Below are 18,855 nucleotides of genomic sequence, written 5' to 3'. Positions count from 1 at the left end.
TGAGGCCTAGTGCATCTTAAATGCCAAGCCTGACTTTTGGTCTCAGTATGTCACTGATTACATTGTCCCACCCCAAATCATCTGCTGCTGAAGTCCACATCTATTTCCTTTTCCTCTCCAGACTTTAGGCATTCCTCTCATAGAAAAGGCCATTCCCTCATCTATGAACAACCCTAACCACTCCACTCCCTGTATCCAGACAAACAAATCACTCTCAATCATCTACCCAATTTTAATTGATTACAGGAAGTCATTGAGCCACAGACTTTGCAGCATGGAAACAGGCCTTTGGCCTAACTCATCCATGCTGACTAAGATGTCTACCTGACCTAGTCCCACTTGTCTGTGGCCTTTATTTCTCAAAACCTTTCCAATTCATGTAGCTGTAGATTATTTGTGGTAATCCAAACTATTCACCAAGAAAATGTTCCTGTGACATCCTTGCATTATTTGATAAAGTTTTAAATTTTGGTCACCTGGTTCTTGATCTATTGACAAATGGGAATGGCTTCCCTCCAGTGGCCCTTTCTAGATGATCATGATCTCATTTTGGTCACAGCTTTAGCACTGGGGCATATCTGCAGATGGTGAATGGATGAGATCACACCTCCTCTCAACTTCCTTTATTCCAAGGAGAGCATGACCTTCTCCCATATAACTTTACAGCTGAAAACCCACCTTCATCCCTTGGACCAATGTGGCGAATCTTTCCTGCCATTAAGACACACCTAAGTTCAGAGAACAGGACTGGAAGCAATACTCCAAATGCATCTTACACATCACTTCTTAACAGTTCAAAAGTAATTGTGAAAGCAAAAGTGAAGATGCTGGAAACCTGAGATAGAAAAAGGAAAAATACTGTAAGTACTCAGCCAGTCAGACAGTGTTTGTGGAAAGAAAAACAGGCAAAGCTTCATCATCTCTGGTTCATATTTCTAAGATCAGCCTTTCCAGATCCTCCTGCGATTGATGATTATCCCCCTCATTGTGCCATCTGCAAAGGTGGAAGTTCACTCTGCACATACATGCCTAAACCATTAATATATGTAAAAAAAGGCAGTGTTCACAGAACTGACCCCTTTTTACTGTATACCCTTTATCTGTGATGAGACCCAGGTAAGGATGACTAGGGCCCAAGTGCTGGAGTATTCGAGACTAGAATTGAGACATAATAAGAGACTGAAATGGGTCAGGGTTCTAAACTAGACGCTAGACAAAAATCCAAAATTGAGCTGACAATTCAGCATTGAACCTCAGTTCAAGGGCTCTTTAAATATTAAATCCTTTTGCCAATTAGCAGGGTTCCCTGAATCTTTAAGTGGCCTGCACCAGCTACCCATATGCAGGAGAGTTAGAGCGTCTGAACCATAGAAGTTGATGTGATATGAGCAACGTGCTCCTCCATGGACTTCGAGAAAATTAGGATTTCATCCAAATATGTGAAGGCGTACGTATGGAGAGTATCTCAGAGAGCATTGTTTTTAAAGGCCTGGAAAACCGCTGGCACATTCTCAAGGCTGAAGGCATGATCAAGAACTCGTAGTGCCCTGTCAGTGCATTGAATGGCGTTTTCCACTTGTCACCCTCTTTTGTGCAAAATAGATTGCACTCTGCAAGTCTAGCTTTGAGAATAGGTTTGTCCCTTGGAGAATCTCAAGGGCTGTGTTCATGGTTGGAAGAAGGTAATGAATCTTGACTGTTAAGTGATTCAGCCCGCTATAATCAATATCTGCTGCAGGTTCCCATCCTTTTTCTGTATGAAGAAGCATCTACCACCGGCTGGCGACATGGAGGGCTGAATGAATCCTAAGGCAAGAGCCCCCTTTATATACTCCTCCATAGTGCTTCTCTCCAGCCTTGAGGGCACATATAATTGACCCCTGTGGAGGACAAGTTCCAGGCAGTAGATCTATTGCAAAGTTGTGGGGTTGTAGAGTGGAAGAGTTGAGGCCTTTTCCTTGCTGAAGACCTCTTCCAAGTTATTGTAGTCGGAAGGGATTTCTATCAACTTGGGTGCTGCAATTATCCCTGAGTCTTCCTCCAAGGATGACTCTTGAGTCTCCTTAGTAAGTTAATGTGGCAGTCCCCAGAGTCACCTCCATAGGTTCACAGAAGCCTTTAGTGAAAAGAAATGCCAAATCAGAATCCTAATCCTCAGAAATGGTGCTACTGGTCCTTGTGCTCCTGGTACCAGGCTCCAAAGGTCTACATTTTGGAGCCTTCCTCTTGGATGGGACCTGGTGACAGGAGCCTTTTGGCTTAGCTGCTAGAGATCCATACTGCTTGGGGATCTCCTTGGCTTGTTCCTGAACTAGAGATCGTCTTTCTAGTTCAGGAGCAACTCCGACTGGACAGGGTCAGGACTCGCACAGGCCTGTTGGTTGGAGCTGGCTTGTCTGCCCTTGAAGGCAGGACTGGGTTTCCTGAAGGTTCCAGGTTACCCAGGTGTATGCAGACAGCCATGCCTGTCACGTGACAGCACTGCCCCCACCTGGTTGGAAGGCACACCACCTGCCAGTCAACATTTCACCCCTCCCAACTAATCAATGCAAACTTAACCATTGACCACCTTAATTGGATTAACCCATCTAGCACCAAGTCGTTGGCCCCCCAGTGAATCACCTAGGCTGGACCCTCCAGCCCTCTGAGCTATAAAAGGTGCTACAAGTGCTTGGCTTGCTCTTTTTTGCCATCCTTGAGGGACCACCCTGCTTCACTCCAGGCTGAAGACTGTAATACAGTGCTGGAGACACGTGGTGATCTGTGCATTGAATAGGGTTGTGGGGGCGTTTATTGTTGTCCCTGTAGCCTGCCCATAGACAAGGGGTGGTGGATATCATAGTTACTTTTCCCTTGCTTGTATGTGTACCTGTACTCTGTCCCCACACCGTTTTCCTGTGCATTGTACAGCCGACCTGACTTTTCCCACGCTCGTCTATTCTAAGCACGTTTTTGCGAATATTGTAGCCGCTTGTGTTGCTCCCAAGATCTTCTCCCCTTGTAAATAAACTCCTTATTATTAAAACTGTGTGTCCAGAGCTCTTGCCCTTGAGACCCAAAGAATCTGTCTCATTTCCACCACAACACCAGAACACAAGTCTGTCCCTCATTGGCTGCTGGTCTTGGAAGTGCCTGGGGGTTGAACACCTAGCCAAAAAACATACCATCTTGCAGCAACTGGACCATGCAATGATCCTGCCTTCCAGTTCCAGCTCAGGGAAGGGTTCTGCTGGGACAGCCAAGGGTGCCATCGATCAGGGGTATGTGAGGAGACTCAGTTAATATAGAAACGAATGTCCTCCACATGATCCTCTATCGTCATCAGCAAAACCAATGTTTGCTGCCGGATATGTCCAGATCAAGTGGACAGCGGTCCAGGACAGTTGTGAGCATGGGCTGGCTCAACTCCTGCAGCAGTATGTTGAACCAATGGGTGATCCCCAATTCCAGGACTGGCTGCCCTAGAGTCCAAAAAATCAGTCACCTCTTATTAGTGCTTACCCGAGAAGATCTTCTCCTTCAGTGTGACACCAACGTTGGGAATAGTGGCTGCTATCATCATAGACCTCTTGGCTCCAGATGGTCTTAACAGTTCTCCCAATGGCTGCAGATTCTGACCTTCAGCCTGCAGGCGTCCTGCTTCCCCGGAGTAGTAGCAGCAACCTCAACTCCAATACCAGAACCTGAAATGAAGGCAGCGTTCCAAACTGAACACGAGACGAGAATCCAAAGCTGAGCTGACGATTGAGCTCTGGACCTAAGGTCAGGTACACCTTAAGTATTAAATGCTGGCACCAAAACATAGCACGGCAACCTGAATCTTTAAAGGGGCCACGCCAGCTATCCATATTCCAGAGAGTTAGAGCATCTAAACCCAGGAAGCTGGCATGGTTGTGTGCCTGTCATAACATTTATCAAACATTAGTTTAAGGTTAGTCAAGTATAACTTGCCATTAATTGTATTATATTGACTTTCCTTATCAATTGAAATTCAGAGTCAAAGTTAAACTTATTGTCCTATTTACAAGTAATGGTTGTACAGATGCAATGAAAAACCTACTTACAGTAACATTACATGTACATAGCACAACGTAATTAGCATTTACAAGCAGAACATAAATTAAGCACAATTTTTTTAAGAAAAACAACTAGAACAGAAATAAAACTAAGTTCATTATAGTGCAAAGTGGTAATAGTGTTGCAATATTGAACTGGTGATTAGTTTTGTGCAGATAGCCTCCCACCTGATGGTAGCTGTGAGAAGACGTCATTGCCAAGATGGTGGGGGTTTATGATGACAGATGACTATTGTCCAGTAGTACTTAAATCCACTGTGATGAAGTGTTTTGAAAGGTTGGTGATGAAACATACCAACTCTTGCCTGAGAAGAGACTTGGATCTGTTTCAGTTTGCCTACTGGAGCAACGGATCAACAGCAGATGTCATTTCATTGCCGCACCATCATTTCACGGATGGTATTACCTCTCAACCATTGGCCTCTTGAACCACTTAACTTAAATTCATTTGCCCCATCACTGAACTGTTCCCAAAACCTATGGACTCACTTTCAAGGACTATTTATCTTATGCTCTCGATATTTATGGTTTATTTATTATTATTGCATTTTTTTCAGCTTGAGCTGGTAAAACCTGAGGTATGGGCATAGCCAAGCACATTCATGTCTCAATTGCTAGAAACTTTTGGACTATTTCTGTGGTTTTCTGGAGATTTACATAGATATTACTGTAGGGACAATATATACCCTGTTCATGTCCATAGTCTTTCAATTTCCTCTTCTAATTCAGCATATTTCTGGGTTTTTTTCACTTAGTGATTTCTGCATGTTGTATGTGTGTTTGGAATGCCTATATCTAATAAGTAACTTGTTCTTGCTTGTTTATCCTGCAATATTTTATCTGGACAGTTATTATGGACTGTCCTATCTGTAATATAATTTGTAAGTCTGGATCAGGCTGAATTAGTGCCAATTTAGTGCTAATTTGGGAGATGGGAGAAAACCAGAGCACCTGGATGAAACCTGTGCAGGCCCAAGAAGAAAGTGAAACACCAGGCAGACAGCACCAGAGGTCAGGGTTGAACCCAGGACATTGGCACTGCAAATGTAGCAACTCTAGACATGCAGTACTGTTCTCCCTGATTATTGCTGATAAAAGGATTCCACATAACCATCTATATCAATGATTTGGATGAGAATATACAAAGCGGCCAGTGAGTGCATGGGCCAGTGAAGGAGTGGAGCTTTGAGGCTTTGACTTGAGAGGCTTCGACAGGAAGAGCGGAGGATGAGCTTGTTCCCAGTTAGTCTTTACAATGCCTCCTGAGATGGTGATGAGCCTCTCATGTGAGATGTGGCAGTCTTGGGGGAGCTCCCCTCTCCCGCAGAGTCATATCCGCCAGAAGTGCATGCGGCTGGGCGATCTGGAAGACCGTGTGAAGAATCTGGAGCAGCAGCTGGATTACCTTCGACTCATGAGGGAAAATGAGGCAGTCATAGATGAGAGCTACAGGGAGGTAGTCACACCTAGGCTGCCGGAAGCAGGTCGTTGGGTGACAGTCAGAGGGGGGAAAGCGAAGTAGAGTAGACAGGTGGTGCAGAGCACCCCTGTAGCCATTCCCCTGAATAATAAGTTTACCATCCTGGATGCTGTTGGTGAGGACGACCAACCAGGTGTGAGCCACGGTGGCAGGGCCTCCAGCACTGAATCTGACCCTGTGGTACAGAAGGATGGGACGGAGAAGAGGAGAGCTATCGTCATTGGAGACTCTATAGTCAGGGGAGCAGACAGGAGATTTTGTGGATGTGAGAAGGAAACCCGTATGGTTTATTGCCTCCCGGGTGCTAGGGTCCGGGATGTCTCTGACCGGGTGCACGACATCCTGGTACGAGAGGGAAAGCAACCAGAAGTCGTGATACATGTTGGGACCAGCAACATAGGCAGGAAGAGGGATGAGGTCCTGAAGTGTGAGTTTCGGGAACTAGGCAGAAGGCTGAAGAACAGGACCTCAAGGGTGGCGTTCTCAGGATTGCTGCCAGTGATGGTAAGAATTGGAGGAGATGGCAGTTGAATGCGTGGCTGAGGAGTTGGAGCAGGGGGCAGGGTTTTAGATTTTTGGACCATTGGGATCTCTTCTGGGGAAGGTGGGACCTGTACAGATTGGATGGGTTGCACCTGAACTGGAGGGGGAGCAATATCCTTGCAGGTAGGTTTGCTAGCATGGTTCGGGAGGGTTTAAACTAATTTGCAAGGGGGATGGGACCCGGAGTGATAGAGCAGTGAAAGAAGTGCATGAAGTAAAGCCAGATCTAACATATAGAGAGGCTTTGAGGAAAGAGAAGCAGAATAAAGGGTGTAAAGGTAGTAAGGTAGAAGGGTTAAAGTGTGTGTGCTTCAATGCCAGAAGCATCAGGAACAAAGATGATGAACTGAGAGCTTGGATACATACATGGAATTATGATGTAGTGGCCATTACAGAGACTTGGCTGGTACCAGGGCAGGAATGGATTCTCAATATTCCTGGATTTCAGTGCTTTAAAAAGGATAGAGAGGGGGGAAAATGGGAGGAGGGGTGGCATTACTGGTCAGGGATACTATTTCAGCTACAGAAAGGGTGGGTAATGTAGCAGGATCCTCTTTTGAGTCTGTATGGGTGGAAGTCAGGAACAGGAAGGGAGCAGTTACTCTACTGGGGGTATTCTATAGGCTCCCTGGTGGCAGCAGAGATACCGAGGAGCAGATTGGGAGGCTGATTTTGGGAAGGTGCAAAAATAACAGGGTTGTTATCATGGGTGACCTTAACTTCCCTGATATTGATTGGTACTTGATTAGTTCCAAGAGTTTAGATGGGGCAGAGTTTGTTAAGTTTGTCACAGTATGTTGACAGGCCGACTAGGGGGAATGCCATACTAGATCTAGTATTAGGTAACGAACCGGGTCAGGTCACAGATCTGTCAGCGGGTGAGCATCTGGGGGACAGTGATCACCGCTCCCTGGCCTTTAGCATTATCATGGAAAAGGATAGAATCAGAGAGGACAGGAATTTTTTTAATTGGGGAAGGGCAAATTATGAGGCTATAAGGCTAGAATTTGTGGGTGTGAATTGGGATGATGTTTTTGCAGGGAAATGTACTATGGACATGTGGCCGATGTTTAAGGATCTCTTGCAGGATGTTAGGGATAAATGTCCGGGTGAGGAAGATAAAGAATGGTAGGGTGAAGGAACCATGGGTGGCAAGTGAGGTGGAAAATCTAGTCAGGTGGAAGAAGGCAGTATACATGAGGTTTAGGAAGCAAGGATCAGATGGGTCTATTGAGGAATATAGGGTAGCAAGAAAGGAGCTTAAGAAGGGGCTGAAAAGAGCAAGAAGGGGGCATGAGAAGGCCTTGGTGAGTATGGTAAAGGAAAACCCCAAGGCATTCTTCAATTATGTGAAGAACAAAAGGATGACAGGAGTGAAGATAAGACCCATTAGAGACAAAGGTGGGAAGATGTGCCTGGAGGTTGTGGAAGTGAGCAAGGTCCTCAATGAATACTTCTCTTCGGTATTCAATAATGAGAGGGAACTTGATGACGGTGAAGACAATATGAGTGAGGTTGATGTTCTGGAGCATGTTGATATTAAGGGAGAGGAGGTGTTGGAGTTGTTAAAATACATTAGGACGGATAAGTCCCCGGGACCTGACAGAATATTCCCCAGGCTGCTCCACGAGGCGAGGGAAGAGATTGCTGAGCCTCTGGCTAGGATCTTTATGTCCTGGTTGTCCACGGGAATGGTACCGGAGGATTGGAGGGAGGCAAATGTTGTCCCCTTGTTCAAAAAAGGTAGTAGGGACAGTCTGGGTAATTATAGACCGGTGAGCCTTACGTCTGCAGTGGAAAAGATTCTTAGAGATAGGATCTATGGGTATTTAGAGAATCATGGTCTGATCAGGGACAGTCAGCATGACTTTGAAGGGCAGATTGTGTCTAACAAGCCTGATAGAGTTCTTTGAGGAGGTGACCAGGCATATAGATGAGGGTAGTGCAGTGGATGTGATCTACATTGATTTTAGTAAGGAATTTGACAAGGTTCCACATAGTAGGCTTATTCATAAAGTCAGAAGGCATGGGATCCAGGGAAGCTTGGCAAGGTATATTCAGAATTGGCTTGCCTGCAGAAGGCAGAGGGTCGTGGTGGAAGGAGTACATTCAGATTGGAGTGTTGTGACTAGTGGTGTCCCACAAGTACCTTTTCAGGGACCTCTATTTTTTGTGATTTTTATTAACAACCTGGATGTGGGGGTAGAAGGGTGGGTTGGCAAGTTTGCAGATGACACAAAGGTTGGTGGTGTTGTAGATAGTGTAGAGGATTGTCAAAGATTGCAGAGAGACATTGATAGGATGCAGAAGTGGGCTGAGAAGTGGCAGATGGAGTTCAACCAGGAGAAGTATGAGGTGGTGCACTTTGGAAGGACAAACTGCAAGGCAGAGTACAAAGCAAATGGCAGGATACTTGGTAGTGTGGAGGAGCAGAGGGATCTGGGGATACATGTCCACAGATCCCTGAAAGTTGCCTCACAGGTAATAGGGTAGTTAAGAAAGCTTATGGAGTGTTAGCTTTCATAAGTCGAAGGACAGAGTTTAAGAGTTGTGAGGTAATGATGCAACTCTATAAAACTCTGGTTAGGCAACACTTGGAGTACTGTGTCCAGTTCTGGTCACCTCAGTATAGAAAGGATGTGGAAGCATTGGAAAGGGTACAGAAGAGATTTACCAGGATGTTGCCTGTTTTAGATTGTATGGATTATGATCAAAGATTAAGGGAGCTAGGGCTTTACTCTTTAGAGAGAAGGAGGATGAGGGGAGACATGATAGAGGTATACAAGATATTAAGAGGAATAGACAGAGTGGACAGCCACCGCCTATTTCCCAGGGCAACACTGCTCAACACAAGAGGACATGGCTTTAAGGTAAGTGGTGGGACTTTCAAGGGGAGTTAGAGGAAGGTTTTTTACTCAGAGTGGTTGGTGCGTGGAATGCACTGCCTGAGTCAGTGGTGGAGGCAGATACACTAGTGAAATTTAAGAGACTACTAGACAGGTATATGGAGGAATTTAAGGTGGGGGGTGGTTATATGGGAGGCAGGGTTTGAGGATCGGCACAACACTGTGGGCCGAAAGGCCTGTACTGTGCTGTACTATTCTATGTTCTATGTATGGTTAGTAAGTTTGCAGATGACACTAGAATAGGTGGTGTCATTGACAGTGAAGATATTTATCAGGATTTACAGAAGAATCTTGGTCAGCTGGGTAAACGGAGTTTAATCTGCTTGTGTGAAGTATTGCATTTTGGAAGACAAAAGAGGATAGGACTTTCACAGTGAACGGTAGGTCCCTGTGGAATGTTGTAGCACATTCTAGAAGTACAAGTAAATGGTTCTCTGAAAGAGATGTTGCAGATAGACAGAGTGGTGAAGAAGGCTTTTGGCACACCGGCCAAATCTTTGAACTTCGTCAAAGTTCAAAGTAAATTCTATTCCCAAAATACATACATATTACCATATACAACCCGAGATTCATTTTCCTGCACGTATACTCAGCAAAACAATAGAATAGTAAGTGTAACAGGATCAATGAAAGATCAACCAGAGTGCAGAAGACAACAAACTGTGCAAATGCAAATATAAGTAAATATCAATAAATAATGAGAACATGAGCTAATGAGATGAAAAGTCCTTAAAGAGTGATCATTTGTTCTTGATCCTGGTGGTGTGAGTCCTGAGGCAGCATGGCCTGGGTGGTGGGGATCCCTGATAATCGATGCTGCTTTCCTACACTAATACATTGAGTTTAGAAGTTGGGATGTTATGTTGTAGTTGTAAAGATATTGGGGAGGGTGCATTTGGAATATCAGTTTTGGTCACCCTACAACAGGAAAGATGGCTTTAAGCTGTAAAGATTGCAGAGGAGATTTACAAGGATGTTTCTGCACTCAAGGGACTGATTTACTCACAAAGTTCAGCAGGTTGGGACTTCTTACTTGGAGCGTAAGAGAATGAGGGATGATCTCATAGTGGGAGATGAAATCATGGGGGGCATCAATAAGGTCAATGCCCACAGATGTTTTCTTTCAACTCTCTGGGGAAGCACATGTGCAACACTATTACAGCGTTCGATTCCTGGGTTCAGTTGCCCCACTGTCCGTAACAAGTCTGTACATTCCCCCAGTGAGTATTTGGGCTTACTCTGGGTGCTTCAGTTTTCTCCCACAACCTAAGCACATATGGATTAGTCGGTTAATTGGTGACATGGGTGTAATTGGGTAGCACAAGTGTGTTGAATTTTATTCATTATATTACCATGAATAAAATGAAAGAGTGGTCACTGTTTTTTCCAAAAATTCGAGAATCAAGAACAGTAGAGCATATAGGAGAAGGGGGAGATTTAATAGGAACCTGAGGGGCAACCATGGGGTGGCATGTATATGGAATGAGCTGCCAGAGGAAGTGGTTGAGGCAGATACATTAAAAACATTAAGAGACACTTGGACAGGAATATGCGAGGGATATGGGCCAAATGCAGGTAAGTGGGACTGGCTTATACAGGAATCTCAGTCAGTTTGGACTGGTTGGGCTGAACAGCCTATTTCCACGTTGTATAATTCTACGATTCCATGATCCTACGACCTCATTAGTCACCCACAGAAACTGCTTAGAAGCAAGTCATTCACAATTGAAGGATCTACCAAACAAAAATGTAAATTGTTGTTACGTTGTTTCTCACTGGAGATATTATTCTGAAAATTCCACTCCTTAATATTACCTCTTTACAGTATTAGACAACTGGCAGTCTAACTTTCCAGGAGAGAAAAGTGAACATGACAATTTATTCTGTGTGTGTTTCTGAAATTTCTAGTTTCTGCAGATTTTCTCTTGTTTGTGATGACAACTTCTTTATTTATTTAGTGATAACATGTGGAATAGGCCCTCAGGCCCCTTCAAACCACGCTGCTTCAGCAACCCCTCCCCTCACCCCAACTTCTCAATTATTCCTGCTCCCAGAGGTGATCTTTCAGACTTTGAACTTAACCCTCCCAAGATCTGCCTGTTCTGCTTCTCACTCCTCTCTGTTAACTATCTTGTCTGATCACAGTCCCAATGCCCCCTCCCCAAATGCTGGACTCTGAGGCCCACCGTCTCCTAGGTTACACACCAATTGGGATCAAGAAGTGCCTAAGCTCAAACTTGGTTCATGCCAACCAGGTGGCACATGGTTGATGCTGTATTGCCCACAGGAAATTAGCCAAACAGGGCATTGCGCCTCACCCCCGTGGCATTCTGGCACACCTGTTGGGTGCACTTGGTAGTTGGGGTATAATGCTCTGCTGATCATTGAATGGGAGCATAAAGATTCATCAGAAATCCATCAACTTGTCTCCACACCTTCAGATGTTCACTTTGAATGAATTGCTCTGCTTTTTAATAGAGCTGAGCACTTTACAGAAAATCTATCATTCCTTTGCAGAAAACATTGAGAAAATAGATCAGATGCCAGAAACAGCTCCAACAAATGTCAGACTGGCAGTGTTACTGCAGGTTTTCAGACTTGAGTAGGGCTGTCCTGACTCTTATGACAAAGCCTTATTGCCCTGACCACATCAAAATAAACCTGTCAACAGATGAAAAGAAGTGGATGAAATAACACATCTTCTTATTAAATAAAGCTAATCTTAAACAGATTAAGAGAAACTGTATTCTGGAAGGGTATATCAATTACAAACCAGCAATGTCTGAGAGCAAAGAGACTGCAGGGACAAATTATCTGTTTTTTCCCCTCTATCTGTCACTAAAATTAATTGAAGATCAAAGGTTGCAAAGAAAGCTCATTGCTCATGTTGTTTACATTTGATGAAGTTCCTTATCAGTTCATTGGTGTCAGGGGACTCTTTCAGTTATAGTGGTTGGTTTCTTGCATGTAATCAGAGCCTTTGTTCTAATTTTCTGTTTTGCCCTGTACCAGGATAGATAGAACAAGCAGTTGTATTCTTCAAACTTCCTACCGATACATTTCTTTCAAAATGTTGTCTTAATTTTTATGTATGCATGGAAAATTCCCAGCAAAGTGATTTGGGAAGGATCTTTGACCTCTTTCCTTTCTAGAAATTATTCTTGTTTTTTTTTACCACGAATTTAACAGGCCAACAAGTCCAGCTCCATTTCAAGGCCTCCTCTTTTGGCCCCAGACGATATCTAAAGTATTTACACTTCATTAATTGCTTCGCCATAACCTTCAGCTCTCTGTCACTTCCACATTATCACTTCCCAGCTCTAGACATTATTCCCACTTTTCCCTCGCACAGGTGCTGTTAACTCCCCTTCACCTGGATCCACCTACTGCCTGCCAGCCAGCTCTTTCCCTTCCACCTTTTTATACAGGCTATCTCACCTCTATCATTGAGTCCTGATGAAAGGTCTCTACCTGAAACCACAACTGTCCAATTCCCTCCATAGATTCTACTGGTAAGCTCCTCTGATTATTTTGTGAGTTGCCCTGAATTCCAATTTCTACAGCCAGACTGAGGGCAGATGATACAGCCAGCTCTCTAAATGTGAAGTCACTGGGACAAGAGGGAAAGTGTAGGTGTATGGAGTTGAGCTACAGATCAGCCATTATAGAAACGAATACCAAAATGATTTTAAAGGTAAAATGACCTTTTCTTCTTTCTGTTACTACCTCCTCCTCTCCCATGTTTCTATCTTAATGCAGTTACTGTCCCCTGAAAGGCAGCAAGATCTAACCCAACTGCTGACAATCCTATCCTGACCACAGGCACATATTAGGTATTTATTAATTTATTGAGATACGGTGCCACACTGCCCAGTAAACCCTGATTGAGCCCCAGCCTAATCACAGGACAACTTATAATGACCAATTAACCTACCAACCAGTACATCTTTGGATTCTGGGAGGAAACCGCAGCGAGTGGAAGTAACCAACATGGTGATAAGGAGAACGTACGAACTGCTTACAGGCAGTGGCTGGAATTGATCCCGGAGTGCTCATATTATAAAGAGTGCGATCCATTACTTCAAAATAAAATACATGGGCAGCATAGAACCAAGAATTAGGTATAATTTCCAAAATAAGAAGGTATGTTCCACATGCTGATAATATGTTGATTGTGTGTAATTCATAGAATTTAATATTCTGGTGTTGTAGAACCATAGAACCATAGAACACTACAGCACAATACAGGCCCTTCCTCCCTCCATGCTGTGCCGACCCATATAATCCTTAAAAAAAAGTACTAAACCCACACTACCCATAACCCTCCATTTTTTTTTCATCCATGTGCCTGTCCAAGAGGCTCTTAAATACCCCTAATGTTTTAGCCTGCACTACCATCTCCGGCAAGTCATTCCAGGCACTCACAACCCTCTGTGTAAAAAGCTTACTCCTGATGTCTCCCCTAAACTTCCCTCCCCTAATTTTGTACATATGCCCTCTGGTGTTTGCTATTGGTGCCCTGGGAAACAGGTACTGACTATCCACCCTATCTATGCCTCTCATAATCTTGTAGACCTCTATCAAGTCCCTTCTCATTCTTCTACGCTCCAAAGTCCCAGCTCTGCTAACCTTGCTTCATATGATTTGTTCTCCAAACCAGGCAACATCCTGGTAAATCTCCTCTGCACCCTCTCCATAGCTTCCAAATACATCCTATAATGAGCTGACCAGAATTGAACACAATATTCTAAGTGCAGTCTCACCAGAGATTTGTAGAGTTGCAACATGACCTCTCTACTCTTGAACTCAATCCCCCTGTTAATGAAACCTGGCATCCCATAGGCCTTCTTAACTACCCTATCAACCTGTGCAGTGAGCTTGAGGGATGTACGGATTTGAACCCCAAGGTCCCTTTGTTCATCCACACTCTTAAGTAACTGACCATTAGTCCTGTACTCAGTCTTCTGGTTTGTCCTTCCAAAATGCATCACCTCACACTTGTCCGGATTGAACTCCATCTGCCATTTTTCTGCCCAACTCTGCAGCCTGTCTATATCCTCTTGTAACCTTCGACAACCTACAGCTCCAACCACAACTCCTCCAATCTTCGCGTCATCCGCAAACTTACTCACCCATCCTTCCGCCTCTACATCCAGGTCATTTATAAAAATCACTAATAGCAGGGGTCCCAGGACAGATCCCTACGGCACTCCACTAGTCACCGACCTCCAGGCAGAATACTTTCCTTCCACAACTACCCTCTGCTTTCTTCCTTTAAGCCAATATTTTAATCCATACAGCCAAGGTTGCACTTATCCCATGCCTCATGACTTTCTGGATGAGTCTCTCATGAGGGACCTTGTCAAATGCTTTGCTAAAGTCCATGTAGACCACACCATTGCCCTATCCTCCTCAATTTCTTTTGTTACTTCTTCAAAAAACTCAATCAGGCTCATGAGGCATGATCTTTGCTTCAGAAAGCCATGTTGACTATCCATGAGTAGACTGTACTTCTCCAAATGCTTGTAGATCCTATCCTTAAGAATCCTTTCCAGTAGTTTGCATACCATCAATGTAAGACTCACTGGTTGATTGTTCCCAGGTTTCTCCCTATTACCTTTATAAACAAGGGAACTACATTTGCCATTCTCCATTCCTCCAGCACTTCCCCTGCAGCCAGAGGATTCAAAGATCATGGCTAATGCTCCTGAGATCTCTTCTCTCAATTCCCACAACAACCTGGGGTGTATCATATCTGGCCCTGGGGATTTATCAATCTTAATGTTTTTAAGAAGATCCAGCACTTCTTCCTTAATCTCCACATTGTCCAGCACACAGGCCCGCTCTACTTCAACCTCATCCTGATCAAGATCCTTTTCACTTGTGAATACTGAAGCAAAGTATTCATTTAGGACCTCCTTCGCTTCCAGGCACATGTTGCCCTCTTTATCCTTTAGCGATCCCACCTTCGTTCTCGTCATCCTCCTATTCTTCACATACGCATAGAACGTCTTGTGGTTCTCTTTAATCCTACATGCCAAGGCCTTCTCATGCCCCCTTCGAGCTCTCCTAAGTCCTTTCTTTAGCTCCTTCCTGGCTACCCTATATTTCTCATAAGCCCCTCCTACTTCATGCTTCTTATATCTAACATATGCTTCCTTTTTCCTCTTGATGAGTTACCTCACATGTTTTGTCAGCCATGGTTCCCTTTTCCTACCATCTTTTCCTTGCTTCAGTGGGACAAACCTATCCTGAACCCAGCTCAAGTGGTCCCTAAACTTCTCCCACATTACTTCTGTGCTTTCCCCTTTGAACATCTGTTTCCAATTTACTCTTGATAGTTCCTGCCTCATCCCTTCAAAGTTAGCCCTTCCCCAGTTAAGCACTTTACCATTTTGTTTGATTTTATCCCTTTCCATAGCTATGCTGAAGCTAAGGGGGTTGTGGTCACTCTCACCAAAATGCTCCCCCACCAAGAGGTCTGTCACCTGACTAGGTTCATTACCCAGAACTAGATCCAGTATAGCCTCTCCTCTCGTCGGCTGGTCCACATACTGTGACAGGAACACTTCTTGAACACACCTGACAAATTCATCCCCATCTATCCCCCTTGCACTCAGGAGGTGCCAGTCAATATGAGGGAAGTTGAAATCTCCCATAACTATTACCCTGTATTTCCTGCACCATTCTAAAATCTGCCTGCTTATCTGCTCCTTGGTGTCCCGAGGGCTATTTGGGGGCCTATAGACTACTCCCAGCACAGTGATTGATCCCTTCCTATTTCTGACTTCCACCCAGACTGACTCCGTGGACACTCCTTCTGCAGCATTCTCCCTTTCTATAGCCGTGATACTATCCCTGACCAGCAATGCCACTCCCCCCTTTTCTACCTCCCATCCTATTCCTTTTAAAACACCTGAACCCCAGGACCTGCATCATCCAATCCTGCCCTTCCTCCAACCAAGTTTCAGTAACAGCCACAACATTGTAGTTCCACGTACTAATACATGCTCTAAGTTCATCCTTCTTGTTCCTAATACTCCTAGCATTGAAATAGACACATTTCAACCCCTTTAACTGGCTACCATTGTTTCATCCCCTGCCTGTCCTTCCTCATCAACTCAGAACTCTTAGCATCATGCTCTTGTCCTTCTACCTTAATCCCTACACTCACATTCTGATTCCCACCCCTCCCCGCCAAACTAGTTTAAATCCTCCCCAACAGCTCTATCAAACCTGCCTGCCAGGATGTTGGTCCCCCTGGGATTCAAGTGCAACTCGTCCTTTTTGTATAGGTCACACCTGCCCTAAAAGAGGTCCCAATGATCCAGAAATCTGAATCCCTGCCCCCTGCTCCATTCCCTCAGCCACGCATTTATCTTCTGCCTCATCCTATTCTCGCTGTTGCGTGGCACAGGCAGTAATCCCGAGGTTACTACCTTTTGTTGTGGTTTTTTGTGCCTCACAAATGACCAGGAGATGCAGAAGATTCTTCAAGAAGGGTTAAACTTTAATTTGCAAATCAAAGCTGAGACAGTCATTGAGCTAGTCGCTGATTGCCCACCAATCCTCGGACACTGCATTTTTTATAGCAATCTCCTGGTCCAGTTGCATTAGCATATGTAATCGATCTATAGTTGCGTATTACACGTACTACACATACATCATGTCCCTATTGTTCCTATCAATTGGTTTAATCATGTTCTAATCTACATCTCTTAGCTACCTCTCATTAACATACCATTGTCTTCTACATTTTTAAGACTTCAGTCTCCTACCAAATTGGGTACATGCATAGCAAATAATAAACTCAGAACTGAGCAATGTTCTAATCTACGTTTCTTTAGCTCTTTAGCTACCTCTCATTAACACACCATTGTCTTCTACATTCCTAAGTCTTCATTCTACTAAATTGAGTACATGCATAGCAAACTGACTAGTTACACAGCAAATGTTACAAGTTTTATACTCCATAATATTTTTATACTCCAATACTTTGAGGTCCTGCTTTTCAACTTCCTTCCTAACTCCCTGTAGTCTTCTTTCAGGACCTCTTCCCTTTTCCTACCTATGTCATCGGTACCAATATGTACCACGACCTCTGGCTGTTCTCCCTCCCACCGCAGGATATCTTGGACGCGATCAGAAACATCCCAAACCCTGGCACCTGGGAGGCAAACTACCATCCGAGTTTCTTTCCTGCGCCCACAGAATCGCCTGTCTGAACCCCTAATTATAGAGCCCCCCTATCACTACTGACTTCCTTTTCCTTTCCCTACCCTTCTGAGCCACAGGGCCAGAGTCTGTGCCAGAGACATAACCACTGTCACTTTCCACAGGTAGGCTGTCTCCCCACCCCCCAACACTACTCAAACAGGAGTACTTATTGTCAAGGGGTACAGCCACAGGGGTACCCTCTAATACCTGACTCTTCCCCTTCCCTCTCCTGACTGTGACCCATTTCTCTGTTCCCCGTGACTCCAGAGTGAGCACCTGTTGGTAACTCCTCTCTATCACCTCCTCACTCTCCCTGACCAGACGAAGGTCATCGAGCTGCAGCTCCAGTTCTCTAACACGGTCCCTTAGGAGTTGCATCTCGATGCACCGGGTGCAGATGTGGCCGTCCGGGATGCCGGGAGACTCCAGGACCTCCCACATCTGACTCCGACCACAGAAAACTGGTCTCACACGTATACTACCTCCTTTTGCAATCAACAACTGCCTCACCTTGTCCCGTTACCGCCGAAGCCTGTGGAGCCAAAGCCCTTTCACTCCACTGCCCGCTCCCAGCGCTCAGTGTATTGTAGTTAAATGGAGCTGTCAGTCTAAAGAAGAAGTCATCCAGTTTTATTGATACAGACAGGTCATATTTGTCAATTGTTAAAATAAGAAGTGATATTTTTGGCTTAAATTCAATGCTTCCAACATGCAGCAAAACAGGGAACATTGATTATGTAACAGGAGACAGCTAACAAAACCTTCCAAATGCCAAGAGCTAGTGTATTGCGGAAGATATAGTTATGTCTGGCAGAGGATGTTGCAATCTTGGCCCAGCAGGTAATAGGCTTGCCTGCATGTCAGGTTATCGGCTCAGTGATGCCTATAGAGATGCATGCATGCATCTCTATATAACAACGTTGCTGACTCACGACTGCACTGCCAGATCCACTTCAAGTTCAGTGATGATACAATTTTACTTGAGCTCATCGACAACAATGATGAGTTGGCATACAGAGAGGAGGTTGTCAAATAGTATGGAAACAACCTGAGTCTCAGTGTGGACAAGACAGAAGAGATGACAATGGACTTCAGGAAGGTGCAAGTTGACCGCTCTACATGGAAAGAGTAAAGATCACAAATTCCTTGCTGTGCACATAACGGATGATCTAACCTGGACCCACAATACCTCCTCATTAGTCAAGAAGACACACCAGCTCCTATGCTTTCTGGAGAGCTTGTGGCTTGCAAGGCTCCCTGCCCCCACTCTAACAACTTTCTACAGAAGCGCCATTGACAGTGGCTACATCACTGTGTGGTAAGGAAGCTGCAAGGCATCAGAACACAAGACCCTACAAAGGATAGTAAAAACCGCTGAGAGGATTACCAGGATCTCCCTTCCTCCTGTTTGTGACATTTACCAGGAGCGTTGTATACAAAGGACCTGAAACTTCATTGCAGATTCCTATCACCCATCCCACAATGTCTTTGATCCACTATCATCAGGGAGGGGGTCGCAGAGCATCAGGACTATGACTGCCAGTCTAGGTAACAGCTTCTTCCCTCTGGCTGTGAGACCCTGCCACAACCGAGGTCTCATCACTAGGACAATGAGGAGTTTATCTTTTACTGT

The sequence above is a fragment of the Hypanus sabinus genome, chromosome 20 (genome assembly GCF_030144855.1).
Source record: "Hypanus sabinus isolate sHypSab1 chromosome 20, sHypSab1.hap1, whole genome shotgun sequence".
NCBI lineage: Eukaryota > Metazoa > Chordata > Chondrichthyes > Myliobatiformes > Dasyatidae > Hypanus > Hypanus sabinus.
This window is presented reverse-complemented; position numbering follows the sequence as displayed.